At 40.4% G+C, this 17,085-nt stretch overlaps 1 protein-coding gene across 4 annotated transcripts in view; it reads left to right on the top strand.

Annotated features, from left to right (window-relative positions):
- Positions 1-17,085, top strand: part of ZNF536 (zinc finger protein 536) — a 446,856-nt gene that overhangs the window by 253,698 nt on the left and 176,073 nt on the right. The window lies entirely within an intron of this gene.

Raw genomic sequence — 17,085 nt, 5'->3', positions numbered from 1 at the left:
CTCTCCCAACCATTTTACCCTGTGGGTTAGGATAGGCTGAGAAACTGTGGCTGGCCCAAGGTCACCTGGTGAGTTTCATGGCTTGGTGGGGATTTGAAATCTGCTTTGCCAGGCCCTAGCCTGACACCCTAACCCTACACCACACAGGTTCATTTTGCTGCATGAGGCAAAGGAGAAGATTGCCCTCACTCCCTTTCCAGATAGATAGATAGATAGATAGATAGATAGATAGATAGATAGATAGATGGACAGATAGACAGACAGGTTCTGCCTTTTTCCCAAGGAGTTTAAGGTGCTGTACATTGTTCTCGCCCTGCCTATTTTATCCTCAGAAGAATCCTATAGGACATGTTAGCCTAAGAGACACTGGCTGGCCCAGCATCACCCAGAGATCTTCAAGGCTGAATGGGGTTTTGAACCGTTATCGCCGAGATCTTACTCCAAAAACTCAACACTCAAGACAACATTGGCTGAATGTTATAAGAAGAAATAATAGTTCAGTTATGATCACTTTGTTGTCTGAGTGAATTAAATAAAAATGCATTTTTGAACTGTTGGACAGAGATGCAATAAATACAGCAAACATATATGGTGAGGCAGCCGCAGTGTTAATCAGCATGGTGGACACCAAAATTACTCTGCACCACACTATCCCTGAAACATAGGGAGGCACAGAAACTGTATACAACAATATCTACAATATTAAGCTTGTAGAGTAATAGAGAGGAAACAATAACTTGAAAAAGGTAAATTCTACGAAGTAAATCTAGTCAGGTAAATTGCCATTTTAAAATTACTTATACATTATTTATATTCACAACAAATCCTGGAAATACCTTCCTTATCCTCCTGTGTTTTGTCACATTGCCCCAAAGGTGTTACTGTCCTGATTCTCCTTTTGGCTACCTTCTGAATATGTTGCCTTCCTAACCTTCCTGGACGTGGCCTGCCTGACCTTTGTTTTAGTTCCTCTCTCCTGTAGCTGACCTTGATGACTGTCCTTGTGGACCTCAGGTCTTTTGGTTTGCTCTTCAATGTGTGACCTTCCTGACCTTGTAATGTTAAAAATAAATAAAACCACCCAGTGCGTTTCTTGAAAGCTTAGTATACCCTTACGTTTGCTATTGGAACAACAACATCATACATGTGTGATGGCCCCAACCCTTTGGAATTCCCTCCTCTTGACAGGCATTAGACAGGCACCGTCTCTGTTGCCTTTTCAGCAGCTTCTGAAGACCTTCCTCTTCCACCAGGACTTTAAATGAGAAACCTTTCCCAATCTGCACCAGAATCATTTTTATTATTCAATTTCCTGTTGTTTGCTGCCCTAGACTCCTTTGGGAGGAAGGGAAGTACACCAATCAGTCAATCCCACAATAAGCAGAAGGAGCTGATATATTGAGTGTGATATGACACAGATTAGTGAAAAAAAGTGTTACAAATTGTACCACTTTAGGGTCGGTTAGGACACCCCAATACATAACATTTGAATCCAGGGTTTATGAGTCAATGAAGGAATAATTTAACTATGGATACTATTAAACTCAAATGATAACTCTTCATTCCAGTTACCTTCAGTGGAAGGGATGTTAAGTATCTTCCCAACTTTCCCATTAAAGTCAATGAGACTTTGTGGGTGGTAATATGCCCATGAATGCCAGTTTCTGGCAATCACAAGTTGGGAGAGTTCTTCTGAGCTTGGGTCCAACTTCTGAGATATCTACAGGCATCCAGTTGTCCACTGTAAGAGCAGCATGCTGGACTAGATGAGCCATTGGCCTGATTAAGCAGGATATTCTTGTGTTCTTAGGTACTTAACATCCCAAACTTTAGCTGGAAAGTGTCCTATATTAAGTAAAAGATCTGTTCTTTGCTGCACCAGTTCTATAGGCTACCAGATGTTGGTACCAGAGGTCAGCAGCTGTTAGATAATACCAGAGGCCTGTAGGATCAAAACTGGAGCTAGAAAGCACATCCTAGGTTTGGCACTGCACTTTGAGCTACTTTACACTTGAATCAATGCCAAGTTTCCCTCCATATCACATTTTTCCAATCCTGATTTTGGTTCTCCACATTTCCACATCAGTTTAGATTTATTTATTTTTTAAAGAAAACTTTATGAAAATTCATCGTGATTTTAGTGCATTTTTTCCTAAAATACACATTTCTTTAAAAATGAATTTTGCCTTATATACACATTTTTTGCAGAGCTATTTCCAGAAATATAATGCATTTTTCTATATTATTATTTTTACTAATGCATGCATCATTATGCACATTTTACCCTAGTATATGTGTTTTTGTACACTTTACTTGGCTGGAGAATTATCTTGTGAAATTCAGAGAGTGCAAATTTCTTGTATTGTTCCAGAAAGTGTGAACTAGGTAGGTTCACCAGTAAATTGAATTTCTTTCTTGCTCATCCACTTTTTTCCCTTGGTAGTCAGAGTTGGCTTTTGCCTTCAGGTTGCCAGTTCTGTCAAGGGTGGATGTAGAATAAGGTTCCATGGAATAAGAAACACATTCCTTCTGCCATACACTCAGGTGCCTGGCTGAGGCAGCAAGATGGATGAAGAACCCAGTCCTTCGTACCTGTCAATAAATATGTACTGGTGTATGTGTGCCTGAGTGTGTGTGCATGTACGCAGGCTGAGATAAAAGCTACTGTTTTAGTGGCTGGATACACTAGAAGTATATGCAATTACGCTGACTGACAAACATCAGCATACATTATTAGATTTAAAATTCACTCCTATAATTGCTGCAGGAAATTGACTGTATCTGCAAAGCAGTCCTTGTGATACTTTGAAAATAGCATGTTTTATGTTTTCATTTGTTGCTCATAAAATGGTGTAGATCTACTTGGGGTGGGGGTGGGGATCTAAATCCCAGTGCTATCGAGGCCACTTATTTCCTCATCTTAATACCTATGTGCCCAAATTAGCAAAAAACTAAAATAAAAACTAAAATAAAATACTCCAGTGTGAATCTAATTCATTTGTTCCTGCCAACAGAGACAGCTGAATTCTTGAAAAATTCAAATTTCTAGTCAAATTATGTTGTTTAGCCTCTCATGAATGATCTTCCTCCAGCTCTTGTTAAGTCTATTTAATTCCAATGAAAATGCTCCAAGAGAGTGGAATCAAGTCAAGCATCAAAGCTGCCACCCATATGAGAACTAGGCCAAAATGTAGCCAAAAAGTTAGGTTTTCTTATAATTTTCATTTTTTTTCCCAAGCTCCCTTTGAGATTTGGAAGAACTGCTGAGAATATTCAGCAGCATCCTCCCCAATTTTACTATCTGTGAATATGGTCAAATTGTTGGTGCAATTGTGGATCCATCAAATACATTTTAATATTGTTGTAAGAAACATGGATTCCAGCCCCCCTCTTTTAGCCTATTGTTTCTTTCACCCTTTCTTGTAAACTAACAGTATAGCCAAGGAGAAATTTCCTCAGAAGACAATTTTCTGGGAATTGTCTCTCTCTCCCCCCAAGTATTGGAGAATTTCTCCTAAATTCACTCACTGCAAATAGAGTGGAAAATTTGTGGCAGCTATTTTGACTCAGCCATATCATATCTTGATGAAGATGTGTTATTCCTTTCGATCCTATTTATATTGTGTCATCTTGCATGCACTTAAAATTTGCTGTAGCTTCTTAAAGTGGGAGGTGTATTAGACCTTATTTTAAGAAATTGTTCTTCTGCAAGTCTGACCATCCTGTATGTGCCATTGCTCAGTTGGTGGCGAAAAGGCTAAATCCAAACGGTAATTAACCAGAAATGAGACTTCGGGGTCTGGGGTATAGTTGGGTGAACTATTTCCTTCACATAGCTACAATTCCCAGAGTTCCCTGGAAAGAGGGATTGATTGCTAAGCCACTCTGGGAACTGTAGCCCTGTGAGGGGAATAGGGGTCTCCTAACAACTTCCGTTGCCCTAAACAAGTTACAGTAACCAGGATTCTTTAGGGCAAGGCATGGCTGTTTAAAGTGACATAACACCGCTTTAAATGTATAGTGCAGATAGGGCCCAAGGTTAGAACTGGCTATTTGTTTGCAGAATCCTTGTATGTTGTTACGGTACTTGATGTGAATGGCATATTTCTCTCCCTTGTGAATCTCCCCCCCCCCTTTTTTGAGATTAATCAGCAGCAGACATGCATCCCGGTAGTAGGACATCAAGGACTTAATTAAAGAGGGACTTCTGTAAGGCAACTCTTCCAAATTTGGTATCTGATCTAGCCTTGGCATCAAGAGAACAATGCTGGGTGAAAAATAAGAAGTAGTATTTATGAAGCTCCATGGTAGCCACTCTGCAAATGACAGTGATGTGAATATGTCACAGATAAGCTGCAGAAGCTGCTATAACCCTAGTGGTATGGGCTTTAAAGCCATCTGGTACCCAAACACCTGCTTTCAAATAACACTTCAGAGTACAAAAGATGATCCGTTTGGACAGCTTCTGCACTGAGAGAGATCCCCCCACTGGAATTTTCTCCAAATGAAATAAACAGTCTGGATGAAGTACGGGAAGGACTAGCCTTATCTAGGCAATAATCAAGCTGCTTCTTCACATTCAACCTGTTGATCAAAACCATCCCAAGTGAATCTGAAATTTGGAGAAGGGAGCCTGGCAAGACACCAAGCTGACTCTCATGGAAATTAGAAAGTTCCTTTCCAGAAGAACTTTGGTTGCAGCAGACAGCATTGCAACCCTTTATTTTAGTTTATTTTTTTCTTCCTGAATAAATGAGCATAGGGGGTTAATTAGGAGACTTGAAGTTCACTTGCCACTTGTCAGGAAGCTGCATGAGTTTATTGACAACCAGACTTAAATTCCAAAGCACTGTTGCAGCGGCAGCCAAATCCTCTGTTCTGTGATTATAAATGGACATCCTCAGAAAGGTGATAGCTATTCAGTCACACTTTCCAAGAAAGCTAAATTGAGTCAGAATTAATTACGGTCATATGCCTTTTTATCTGACTCAATATCTTGAATAATAACTTTGACTTCTATAAAACTTCCGTTTAAAAAACTGCATCCATTCTCCCTATTGATTGGTAACAAAAGGCACCATTCAACTATGTTTTACTGAGAGTACACCCATTAAAAATAATAAACATTACTTAGTTAGGGGCATTCATTTCAGTGCATCTACTTTCAGCAAAATGTAGTTGAACATCATCCAAAGTTCCATAAAGAAAGTTAAGAAATCATCAGGGATCCCGAGACCCCTATATTTGAATTATCTACAAGGCTTTTACATTAGAAAGCATAGCTGTCTTGCTAGGACTCAAGAACAAGATTCCTGCATTTCTAACCTGCTCTTTATTTTGGGATATTCTGGAAATGCATAATAATGACGTGATGGATACCATCATCACTATATAACAAGTTTTTGTGGCAAGAATCATTCTCTGATAGGAATGCAGAAACAACCAAACATCAGAATTTGTTTGTGTCATCAGAATTTGCTTGTGTCAACCCCTGACATCTTTTTAAAATGCTACGTGGTGTGAGAGCCAACGTGGTGTAGTGGTTAAGAGCAGTAGACTTGTAATCTGGGGAACTGGGTTCACGTCTCCGCTCCTCCACATGCAGCTGCTGGGTGACCTTGGGCTAGTCACACTTCTTTGAAGTCTCTCAGCCCCACTCACCTCACAGAGTGTTTGTTGTGGGGGAGGAAGGGAAAGGAGAATGTTAGCCGCTTTGAGACTCCTTCGGGTAGTGATAAAGCGGGATATCAAATCCAAACTCCTCCCCTTCTTCTTCTTCTTCTTCTTCTTCTTCTTCTTCTTCTTCTTCTTCTTCTTCTTCTTCTTCCTCTTCTTCTTCTTCTTCTGTCAGTTTGTAGAAACTGAGGACTGATTTTTAAATATCACAGCCCCCATTTGAAGGCTGCTGAAAAGTGCTTTTGTGTGGTAGTGCAGGAGACATAATATTTGAAAGCCACTTCTCTGAATGCATAAGTCAGAGTTTCAAAGTTTTAATCAGCTCTGAGTGCCATGGATCTTGTGGACTATATAGAAATGTGGAGCGTGGGGGTGAGGACACCTTCTAGGACAATGAGGCAGGGTAGCAATAGAGGAGACATTTGATTCTGTCCCCATTTAAAGGCAGACCTGCCTAATTTGTACTTTCAGAAACAATACAGGAACTGGAACATAGCCATCATTTAACAGTTGTGCTTCTCTCAATTTTGCAGTTCAGTTCTCCACCCAAGTAATGTGTACGAAAATGCATAGACTAAAGTGTGCATATTCAAGTGAAAATAACATATACAAATGAATTATATTGGAGAGAAACAACTTTGCAAAACTGTGTGTGCTAGGCAAAATTGCATTTCGCCGTCAGTGTAGGAGGAGGAATTTTTACGAAAGTGCTGATGAATTTTCATGAGAAAGTTAAAAAACAAACATCAAACTGATGTGCAAATGTGGAGAACCGAACTTAATATTGGAAAGATGAGAAATAAAAATGGACAGATTCACCATCTCTAGGAAGATATGGGTGGCCCAGGGGTCTTTTGTGTCAGGTGCAGGGTCTCCATACCCTTCCCCCTTTTTCTCAGATTAATTTTATACAGACTTTGCTTTCAGAGCAGTTGGTACACGGCAAAACAAAGGGCCAGTGAGTCCCAGAAAGAGAGAGAAGTCATATTAGTTCTTGGTCAAAGAGAGGTGTGTGTGTGTGTGTGTGTGCAACAACAGTAGTTGTTGCAACAGATTGCAGGTATGACACAGGGCACAATCCAGAAAACTCTATTGGCACCTCATAGTTCAGAGAAAGTCCTGAAAGCAAGAGCCAGAATTTGTTAGCCTGTTTCCCTCTGAAGTCAGCCCAATTTTTTAATCAGCAAATTACCATATTTTTCTGTCTATAAGACCCCCCCCCCCATTTTTGGGGACTCAATTTTAAGAAAATGAGGAGAGATGGCCCAAAGTTGTTGAGCTTCTCCCTCCACGCAGCTGCGGGCAGGAAACACTCCCTAGATAGTTTCCTGCACACAGTGGCATCGGGGGAAGTTGCGCTCCCACCAAACGGCTGGCTGGCAGATGTGCCGCTTCTCCCCCCCCCCATGCCACTATCCATGTATTGGACGACCCCAGTTTTTTGACATGATTTTTGAGTCAAAAAACATTGTCTAATACACAGAAAAATACAGTATATGCAAATTTTATGCGAATTTGTGCCATTAGTCTATGACCCAAGTTGTTTGCGTACTCAGAAAAGGCCCAAGCATGTAATAGCCTGCACTTTATCCTACTTTGTTTCAAGACCAGTGCTCTGGATTCCTTGGAATATATCAGTGGGCGGAAATCAATTAGACCTTCCTTGAGGCTCTTTCCCACCATGTAGAGTTAAGCCTATCAATGAGTGGTTAGAGGGTAGAACAAGTTTGTTTTCTTTTTATTTTTCTTTCTTTCCTTCCATTTATGTCTTGTTAAGCAAAGTATTGTTGATTGAAATCATTTATACAAAATGGTTGCCTTGTGTTAATTAATAAGACTTTATGCCTTTTGTACAGTGCATATATTTCTTTCTTTAAATACAGCTAAACCACTACCAAAAACTAGTACAATGTAATTGCTGATCATGTATCTCTTTGTTCTAGACACTTTTATAAAAGAGTATGTATTATGTATGATGTGACCTTCAAATGTCATGGATGTGTTGTGCAATAAACTGTCAATATTTGTGGTTATAAGGTACTAGATGACTTTTACAATAATTGGAACAGCTATATTAAAAGCTCCGATCACTCAGCTGGTTAAAGAGAAAGACACAGGCCAGTGTTCATGAGGGACTATCCTTCTGCCAAACTGTTAAATGGATAGTATTGTAAGGTGTTTAAGGAGGCTTTTGTTTGCTTGCTTTAAAAAGAATACAGCAATTTCAGCAGGGCTAGGAACAATAATTTTCGTTTCAGCAGGCACAATTTTCAGAACATGGTTTGTTCCTTAAGGGACTATGCTTGCTCCAACACCATGCACTTTCACACATTTCAAGACCCCCCCCCCCAAAAAAAATCATGGGAACTGTAGCCTCTTAAAGGTGCTGGGAATTGCAGCTCTTTACCAGTATTCTTTAGGAGCTGAAATGTGCTTTAAATTTATCGTGTATACACAGCCAAAACTTTGTTTTTCTTTTTTGAATAAAAAAGTTACAAATGATTTTTTTGCACTTTGTCGCAAACCTTAAAGCAAAATAAATTGGAGGATGGGAGAGGAAGGGTGGCATCTGGTTTCTGAATTATAATGATGTTTGGATTTTCACATACTTAAAAGAAATTGGGAGGGGCATGGGTTATCATTTACCTTTACATCCTCCCCACCCCTCCACCCCGCACAAACCTTTCCATGATGAACAGGAGCACAACTTCAAGTAAAGCCAGCTTACATTTTTCATTTGGTGATACTTTCAGATCACTGTGCAGCAGAATCCAGTGTTTACAGTTCAGGCAAAGTCCATCACCTGCAAGTTACGTTAAGGGCCAATTGTGTATTCCAGACTTTTGGGAGACTAAATTTTGAAAAAGTCACCTGAAACGGCTTGGCAACTTGACCATGAAACAAGCCAACAGATTACAATTTATATTACATGTTGTCCACTTATACTCACTTAACCTCAGTTCTTTCAGTTGCACAGTGGCTCATAGGATCCGACTAGAAGATCGAAGCCCAAAATGTTGCTGTAGAAGCAGCAAGTAGCTGTTGGTACTGTTTAAGCTACTTTACTACCAGATCAAATTGTTGCATCAGGTCTTTTTAGCCACCCCACTGCTGGAGTTTGTTCAACACAAGAGGATATCTCTTGCAAATCTCATACAATCAGTACTATTCTGGGCCATTCAGGTTGCTTTCCAATTTTCAGTCTTTTGACTAAGACAGGCATAGGCAAACTTGACCCTCCAGATGTTTTGGGACTACAACTCCCATCATCCCTAGCTAACAGGACCAGTGGTCAGGGATGATGGGAGTTGTAGTCCCGAAACATCTGGAGGGCCGAGTTTGCCTATGCCTGGACTAAGACGTTGTACAGCACCTGAAATTTGCAAAGAAGTTCTTCAGATCTAGCAAATTGCCCAAGAGAATTATGAAAAAGACTTTTTAGGCCTTTTCAGCTGCTTTCCTCCACACATTGGTGAGTGTGGGTGGATGATTTTAGTGTGCTGTTCCCAACAGTCTTGTGTATATCGTTTCCACACTATTCCAGATCATGTGGAAGCCTGTGGGTGTACACAGAAGCTCCAAACAACAAAGGGCATGGCATCAGGGGCAGGGCCATGGGATGTGGTCCCACTTCCCCATGCACACACTAGTTTGTGGAGGAGACCTTTTGAATAGGACTCTGCTGAGTTACAGTTCTGTTGCTTTAAGCTGCTTTCATTAAACAAAAATGTATTGGTGTCTATGCATGGATAAGAGACTTTTTTCATACTGATTTCTACCTGGTAGATAAGGTTGGCATCAGCTTGGAAATATATTTGCATGGCCTGTTGCATTAGAGTAGGACCTTTATGTATGAAGGCCAGCAGTGCAGTGAATTAGGAGGCATGGATTGTGAAAACCCCTGCCTCGTTGAGTATTTGCTATACCAGTAAATACATAACTGCATCCCTCATTCAGCAAGTCTTGCTTTCCCAGTTACTAATAAATTGTTTAGAATGTTTCCAACTTCCTTTTCCGCATGCATGAGAAAACTCTTAGCTCTCTTGCAGCCTGAGAGTATTGACTATGATTATTTGAAGCTTCTGTGTTGTTGCTGTTGCTCTGGGCTTCCATGAGTGGTTTTTTTTTAATATAGAAAGTCTTGTGCCTTCCTTTCCTTAAATCTGATGTGTTTTCAAAACTAGTATATCTGACACACTCACTCAGAATGCACTTCTCTGAAAAGCAATGCAGTCTGGATCTTTTGTTTCCCTGTGCCATTCAAGTGACTAACAGGAAAATCTGAAGTCTATATTTTTCACTTACCAAAAGAGCATTTTCGTATAATCTTCATTTCTAATTACACAAACAGGACAGAGCTATTTTCTCCTCATTGGCAGGGCTCTGTTCCAAATCGACTCTAAAATAGCTCTTTGTTTCAACAAATTCTTTGCCGATCCATATTAATGCTTAACAGTGTAGCATGACCATACATGGTCACTTTAAAAAAGCACCCTAAATCCTTTGATAAAATAACAAAGGCAGCAAGTTGTTAAAAGGCCCGAAATGCTTGTGTCTTTTTCAGAATATTTAATATAAGGTCGCTTGTTAAGTACCAAAAGCATTAGTTATGAGCAAGTAACTCTGACTTTAAAAAATGGAGGCGATGAAACATTTTTCGATTTCAAACAGCAGCTAAAAGCACATTTTTTTGCTGTTCAATACATCCAGCCAGTGTTACATGATTTTTCAAGGTTGTGTATTATCATTATAACAAAGACTGTGTACACGTTCTCATTCACTCTTGCTCCAGTGCGCTCCCAACACTGGTGTTTGAAGCCATGTACACATGAGGGTAGCCACAATCCACAGATAGCCTGTAGTTTCTTGAGAGATATTGCTGCATGATGCGTTTCCCCTCAAAACAGCTTCCATACAATCTGAAAATGTAAACTGTCGGTAAGCTGAGGCTTGCACGTTTGAGGCATCCATTGTGCATGCCCAGAAGACAGCTTCATTGAGTAGGGGTTTTGAGGGGTTGTAGGCTCAGACGATGCACATCAGGCGAAGACATGTCTGCTCCTTCTCTGGTTTTTAGGTAAAGGTAAAGGTACCCCTGACCGTTAGGTCCAGTCGCGGATGACTCTGGGTTGTGACGTTCATCTTGCTCTATAGGCCAAGGGAGCCGGCGTTTGTCCGCAGACAGCTTCTGGGTCATGTGTCCAGCATGACTAAGCCGCTTCTGGCGAACCAGCCCAGTGCACGGAAACGCCGTTTACCTTCCCACCAGAGCGGTACCTATTTATCTACTTGCACTTTGACATGCTTTCAAACTGCTAGGTGGGCAGGAGCAGGGACCGAACAATGGGAGCTCACCCCGTCATGGGGATTTGAACCATCAACCTTCTGATCAGCAAACCTAAGAGGCTCAGTAATTTAGACCACAGCGCCACCCACTCTGGTTTTTACAGCAACATAAAAAACACTACTTAAAATATAGAGGGGGTGGGCAGAATGACCTCACTGCATTATAAACTGCTAATTTGTACATAATCTAATTTGTACTTTACACACTGGTCCTGAAAGACCTACATTGGCTCCCAGTACATTTCCGAGCACAATTCAAAGTGTTGGTACTGACCTTTAAAGCCCTAAACAGCCTCGGTCCAGTATACCTGAAGGAGCGTCTCCACCCTCATCGTTCAGCCCAGACACTGAGGTCCAGCACCGAGGGCCTTCTGGCGGTCCCCTCACTGCAAGAAGTGAGGTTACAGAGAACCAGACATTCTCGGTAGTACTCTTCTCGGTAGTAGTGCCTGCCCTTTGGAACGCCCTCCCATCAGATGTCAAAGAAATAAACAACTATCTGACATTTAGAAGAAATCTGAAGGCAGCCCTGTTTAGGGAAGTTTTTAATGACTGATGTTTTAATGTATTTTAATCTTTTGTTGGAAGCTGCCCTGAGTGGCTGGGGAAACCTGGCCAGATAGGCGGGGTATAAATAAATTATATTGTTGTTGTTGTTGTTGTTGTTGTTGTTAGTTAACTGATAGTGTGGCAGCCTTTTTGTGCAACAGCCATACTGCCAACAGGAACCCCATTCTTAGTGTAGCAGGATTCCTGAATCCAACAAGTGTCTTGTGTTTGCAAAAGATGTTGCACAATCCCTAGCACAACTGCTGACAGTTATGCATTCCTGCTTATGCAGCAACATCAAGATTCAAGTATGTTGCACAAAATTGTGTTGTTTCTCACCCAGTGTCCATCCCTTAGAACTTATATCTTTCATAATTTTGTAAATAATGTTTATGTACCACAAAATATAATAGTGAAAATAACAAAATTGTGACTTTTTAGATTTTTCAAGATCTGACATTTCATAATAACTTTGTCTCTTTCGCATGTTACTGAAAGTGGCTAATGAGGAAGAACCTTCACTTCTTATGAACCCATTATTTGGTGTGAAGCACTTTTGCTTTATCCCCACAAGGTTTATGTGTGGCTCATCCTTTGCAAGTCAAAAGAAGGAAAAGAGTGAATGAGTCACTCATACTTCCTCTTTCATAACTACCTGCAACTTGCAGAAGAACCTAATCAATATTTCTGAAGTTGAAAAGGCTATATAATTCTTCATTCCTACCTGGAAAAGACTTTTGGAAACACATTTCATTATAATTTTGATCTCAATTGGATATTCTACACTCAATGCCAACTTCTATCAATTAACCCTTGAGGGTCCTCAAAATCTCAAATCCCACAGGTCTTTGACTCACAAACATGGTTTTTCTACTGTGTATGTTTGCGCATGAACATTCCTAAGCTGTTGCAATCATACTCCCATAGAGCTTAATGTACTCCTACTATCCTACACCCTGCTCCTTATAATGCCCAATGTACAAATATTACTTGGCTCCTTATATTGCCCCAGCTGCCTGTAATCCAGATCTGTCACCGAGTCTTGTGATGAGGGAACAACCAAAATATCTTGAGCTGTGGGAAATGCCAAAGAAGCATAATGAGAGTCTTCTACCTCAATGCAGGGACATCCCCACACAATACCACATTAGGGGCCCAATTTAGTATAATTATGAATTCAGTTCAAGTATAGTACAGTCTAATCTTGGGACATCTGCTCAATTCTATTTGCTTCCTGTGTTATGACTATAGTTGCAAGACCACTGATAAATTTCATTTGTTTGCTTTTGTGTGCTTGATTTACATTTTGAATGTGCAGCTCTTCCCCTTTATTCCTTACCTTGTTTGAGGGCAGGGAGTGTTTAACAAACTAATCAATATAGTCTTTTCTCTAGTGCCCATTACATCAGGCCTGCCCAACTGATGATCAACCAAGCCAAATATGGCTCACCAGTTCTGTGTGGTGAACGGACTTGCAAAAAAAGGGGGGTGTTACCAAGACAGTTGTCTATATTCAGTTTGTTGCTTGCAGATCATGCTGGTCTACCCTATATGACAAAACTATGAAATAACGATTTAACATTTCAAAGAGTTGAGGTTTAGAAGAGCAAATGAACATTTCAAATATCCCTGTCCTTCTGCACTGATGCTGCAGTAAGTTCTTTCAATGCATTCAAGGAAGTTCCTGGAAGGAATGGAAAGGCCTTGAGACACCTTAGTTGCTAATCTAATACTAGTTGCTTTGTATGTTTATGTTTGTATTATTGTCTGTTCATACTTCAAACATATTTTACAGAGGCTTTAAACACCCCTGTGCTGATACATGGATATTTACTTGGAATAGCTCACACTGTGTTAGTAAGGTATCTGAAGAAGTGTGCATGCACACGAAAGCTCATACCAAGAACAAACATAGTTGGTCTCTAAGGTGCTACTGGAAGGAATTTTTGTTGTTGTTGTTGTGTTAGTAAGGATATTTAAAATTGCTGCCTGAATTAGTTAAATAAGGGTGCAATCCTATACCTGCTTATTCAGAAGTATGTCCCGTATTCAATGGGGGCTTACTTCCTTGTAGCTGTGTTTAGAATAGCAACACAAATCAACAACAACAACAACAACAACAACATTATCATCTTATTTGTATGCCACCTTTCTGTACTTAGAACCATGCTCAAAGTAGCTTACAACATGAAATGATTTACATAATTACAAAAGTGGTCATAAACTATAAATGAAGCTCATCATAAATAAATCAAATATTGGGAGTGAAAGTACTGAGTTCTGTGGAAAGAGAATGATGAAAAGTTTCAAACCTGTAGTTTTCATTGACCATGTAGAATTATTCATTTAGGTAGCTGCAACTTCCAGCAATTTAGAGAAGGGGGTGTATTTGTGTGAAAGAGAGAGAGAGGCCAAAAGAAAGCTCTCAACACAGCTTTAAAACCTCATGAATGTGCTCTCTGTGGGAAGAAAATGTCCTTATAGGTATGGCCCCACTGGAGGAGCTATCTACTGTATGTCTACTTAAATCTAAAGGACAACTCTTCAGACCACCCACACGTTGTGCTGCCTTGTTGTTTTCAGTTTGCCTTTTTGGAGGGATTAGTGCTAAACTCCACAGCCTTCTAGCTTCACCAAAAGAAGAAGAAGAGGGGGGGGGAATCAGTTTTGTGTAAAGTGAAAATTAGTCTCTTAAATCTGCAAAGTGAGCTGTTTATCTTACAAATTTATTCTTTTTTTTATTGGGCCACACATACCCTAGATAGAATGATAAAAGAGAAATGTCTAACAAGCTGTCATTAAGAATGACATCTAGCAAAACATAACTAGTACTTTTATTCTGTAAATTCATCATGAGTGGCTTGTTAGCTTTAGCTATCTGTTGATATGGGGTGTCCGCCTTTTTTGCACACTGTTTATCACAACCAATATATATATAAAATTGCCTTCACACAGGCATAGTTTTGCACCACATATATGCTTCCTATATCTCAGTTTTGCATCTCAGTGTAATTTTTTCTCTCTTGAATTCCATATGCAATACTGTGTAAATACTGTGACAATTAGAAGTCCTTGAGGAATTGAGAAATATAAAATAGCCTCTCTCCATGTCTGCTTGAAAGACCACATAGATTCTGCATTATGTTACTCTTAAATCCTGTGAATAATTAAAAATGTCTGTTGCTAGCTTTCTAACATATACTTTGTGTTATAACTGGCTAGCATTTCAAGCAGAACACTCAGAGAATCTTAATCAGCCGTATATTTATTTTATTAACTTGTTCACTTTTATCTTAAAAAACAAACCTAAACTTATTCTTGTTCAGCAAAAGTTCATGACTATCTGTGCTTTCTTCAGTAGGTGTTTTAATCACATGACATAACTGGAAAGGCATTTGTTTTCATTTTAATTTGTTATTTAAGAAACCTATCCATTAAGTCCACATAAGTATCCCTTCGCTGTATTTCTTGTTACTAATTCTCTCTCTCTCTGGTTCAAGAGAGGTTCTACTCCCCACCCCCACCCCCACCCCCTTCATGCCTTGACCCATTCCTGTCGTTTGGTGTCATTCTAAATACATCTCCAGTTAGGGATTCAGTTCACATTTAATGGGGAGCCCACCTAATTCACACTCTCCGAAACAATGTGCGAAATGCAATACAGCTTTCCGTCGAAATGTGCACTTCTCTGAATTTTGCAATGCAGTTCTCCAGCAAAATGATTTGTGCAAAAATGCATGGACTAGGGTCAAGTATGGATATAAATGCACAAATTAGTGCAAACAGCATACACAAATGCTTTATTTGAGGGGAAGTTGCTTTGCAGATATGTGTATATATTATGAGAGATTCGCAGTAAAATGCTGATGAATTTTCATAAGGACTTCAAAAAGAATGCAAATAATTATAGCAACCATTCTTCTCCTGGTGCTGTACTGAGGACCCACAAAGGCAGAGCTGGGAGAAACTAACTTCTCCCAGCTCTCTTGACCCAGGTCTCAGGAATGCAAAGGAAGTTGGCCTCCTCACCTATGATTAAATCATAGATAATCTTGATTTTATTTTGACTCAACCTGGAATTCAGGAACAAACCTGTGGACAAACTGGTTAAGCCTACAAGGAACCTTTCAGAAAACAAACCCCAGAGGTGTGAAAGGGCACATAATGTCTAACTGCTCTTGTCTTCAACCCACCTCAAAAAAACCTCCCCCATCCCACCTCTTCCTAGATAATAGGGACACTCCACTCTCTTCTAGGCTATTTAATGAATTCCCTATTGCTCACATTGCCAATGAAAAGCGATCCAATAGAAAGCCTTCACATTCCCAGGTGAAAACAAACACAAAAGAAAACTTTGCATATCCACAACTAAAATATAAAAACCCACCTGCAGTAAAAGCACACTGCTCTCATCCCCTTCTCTTCTTCAGGGACTGCCACATATTCCTCTTGATTACTTCTGAACACAGAGGTGAGAAAATCACCACCAGCACACCAGCGCTTTCAGAAGAAAAGACAATTCTTAGCATTCTCCTTTCCCATTTTCAGAATGAGATGAATTAATTCAGACACAGCTGAAAACTAGAGGGAAAGTGCCACCAACCCTGTGTGGGGTATCTATCTCTGGAGGCCTATGGAAAATCCATTTGGAATCTTCCCATTGTCACAGTGAGGTTTTTATTCAGGCTTAAGTGTCCAGGTAAATTACCATGGACATTCTCTGGGATTATGAAGACAACTCCCGTCATAGAAGGTGAGCTCCGTATTGTCTATTCTATGGATGAGTAACCATAGAGTAGTGTGGTGTAGTGGTTAAGAGCGGTAGACTCATAATCTGGGGAACCGGATTCGCATCTCCGCTCCTCCACATGCAGCTACTGGGTGACCTTGGGCTAGTCACACTTCTTTGAAGTCTCTCAGCCCCACTCACCTCAGAGAGTGTTTGTTGTGGGGGAGGAAGGGAAAGGAGAATGTTAGCCGCTTTGAGACTCCTTCGGGTAGTGATAAAGCGGGATATTCAATCCAAACTCCTCCTCCTCCTCCTCCTCCTCCTCCTCTTCTTCCTCTACTATGGTTGTCCTGATGTTGTTGGATGCCAACTCCCCTTAGCTCAGCCAATGGTCAGGAATGATGGGAGTTGTAGTCCAGCAACATCTGGGGGACCAAAAGCTAGCCACCACTGGTCTACACTGACTAGCAGCCAGCTTCCAAGTTTTGAGGCTAAAATCTTTACCAACCCTACCATGGAGATCATGGTGGTTCAGCCAAGGACTTCTGCATGCAAGTTGCTTGGCCACTGCATTGTATTCAATAGTGTACGGTATTACCTGCTTTTGGTTTCCTTTTCATGCTCCTTTCAGCCTCAGCCAGTTTCAGGCCTTGATCATTTAATTTTCTGAAGTCTTATGTTCATGTCGAACCCGGACTTGGGATACCTGGGTTCAAACCCCTACTCAGCCATAATGTTCATTGAATGACCTTGGGCCAGTCACTGCCTCTCAGCCTAACGTACTT

This window comes from Lacerta agilis, chromosome 8 (assembly GCF_009819535.1).
Source record: "Lacerta agilis isolate rLacAgi1 chromosome 8, rLacAgi1.pri, whole genome shotgun sequence".
In the NCBI taxonomy this organism is placed as follows: Eukaryota; Metazoa; Chordata; class Lepidosauria; order Squamata; family Lacertidae; genus Lacerta; species Lacerta agilis.
This window is presented reverse-complemented; position numbering and strand designations above follow the sequence as displayed.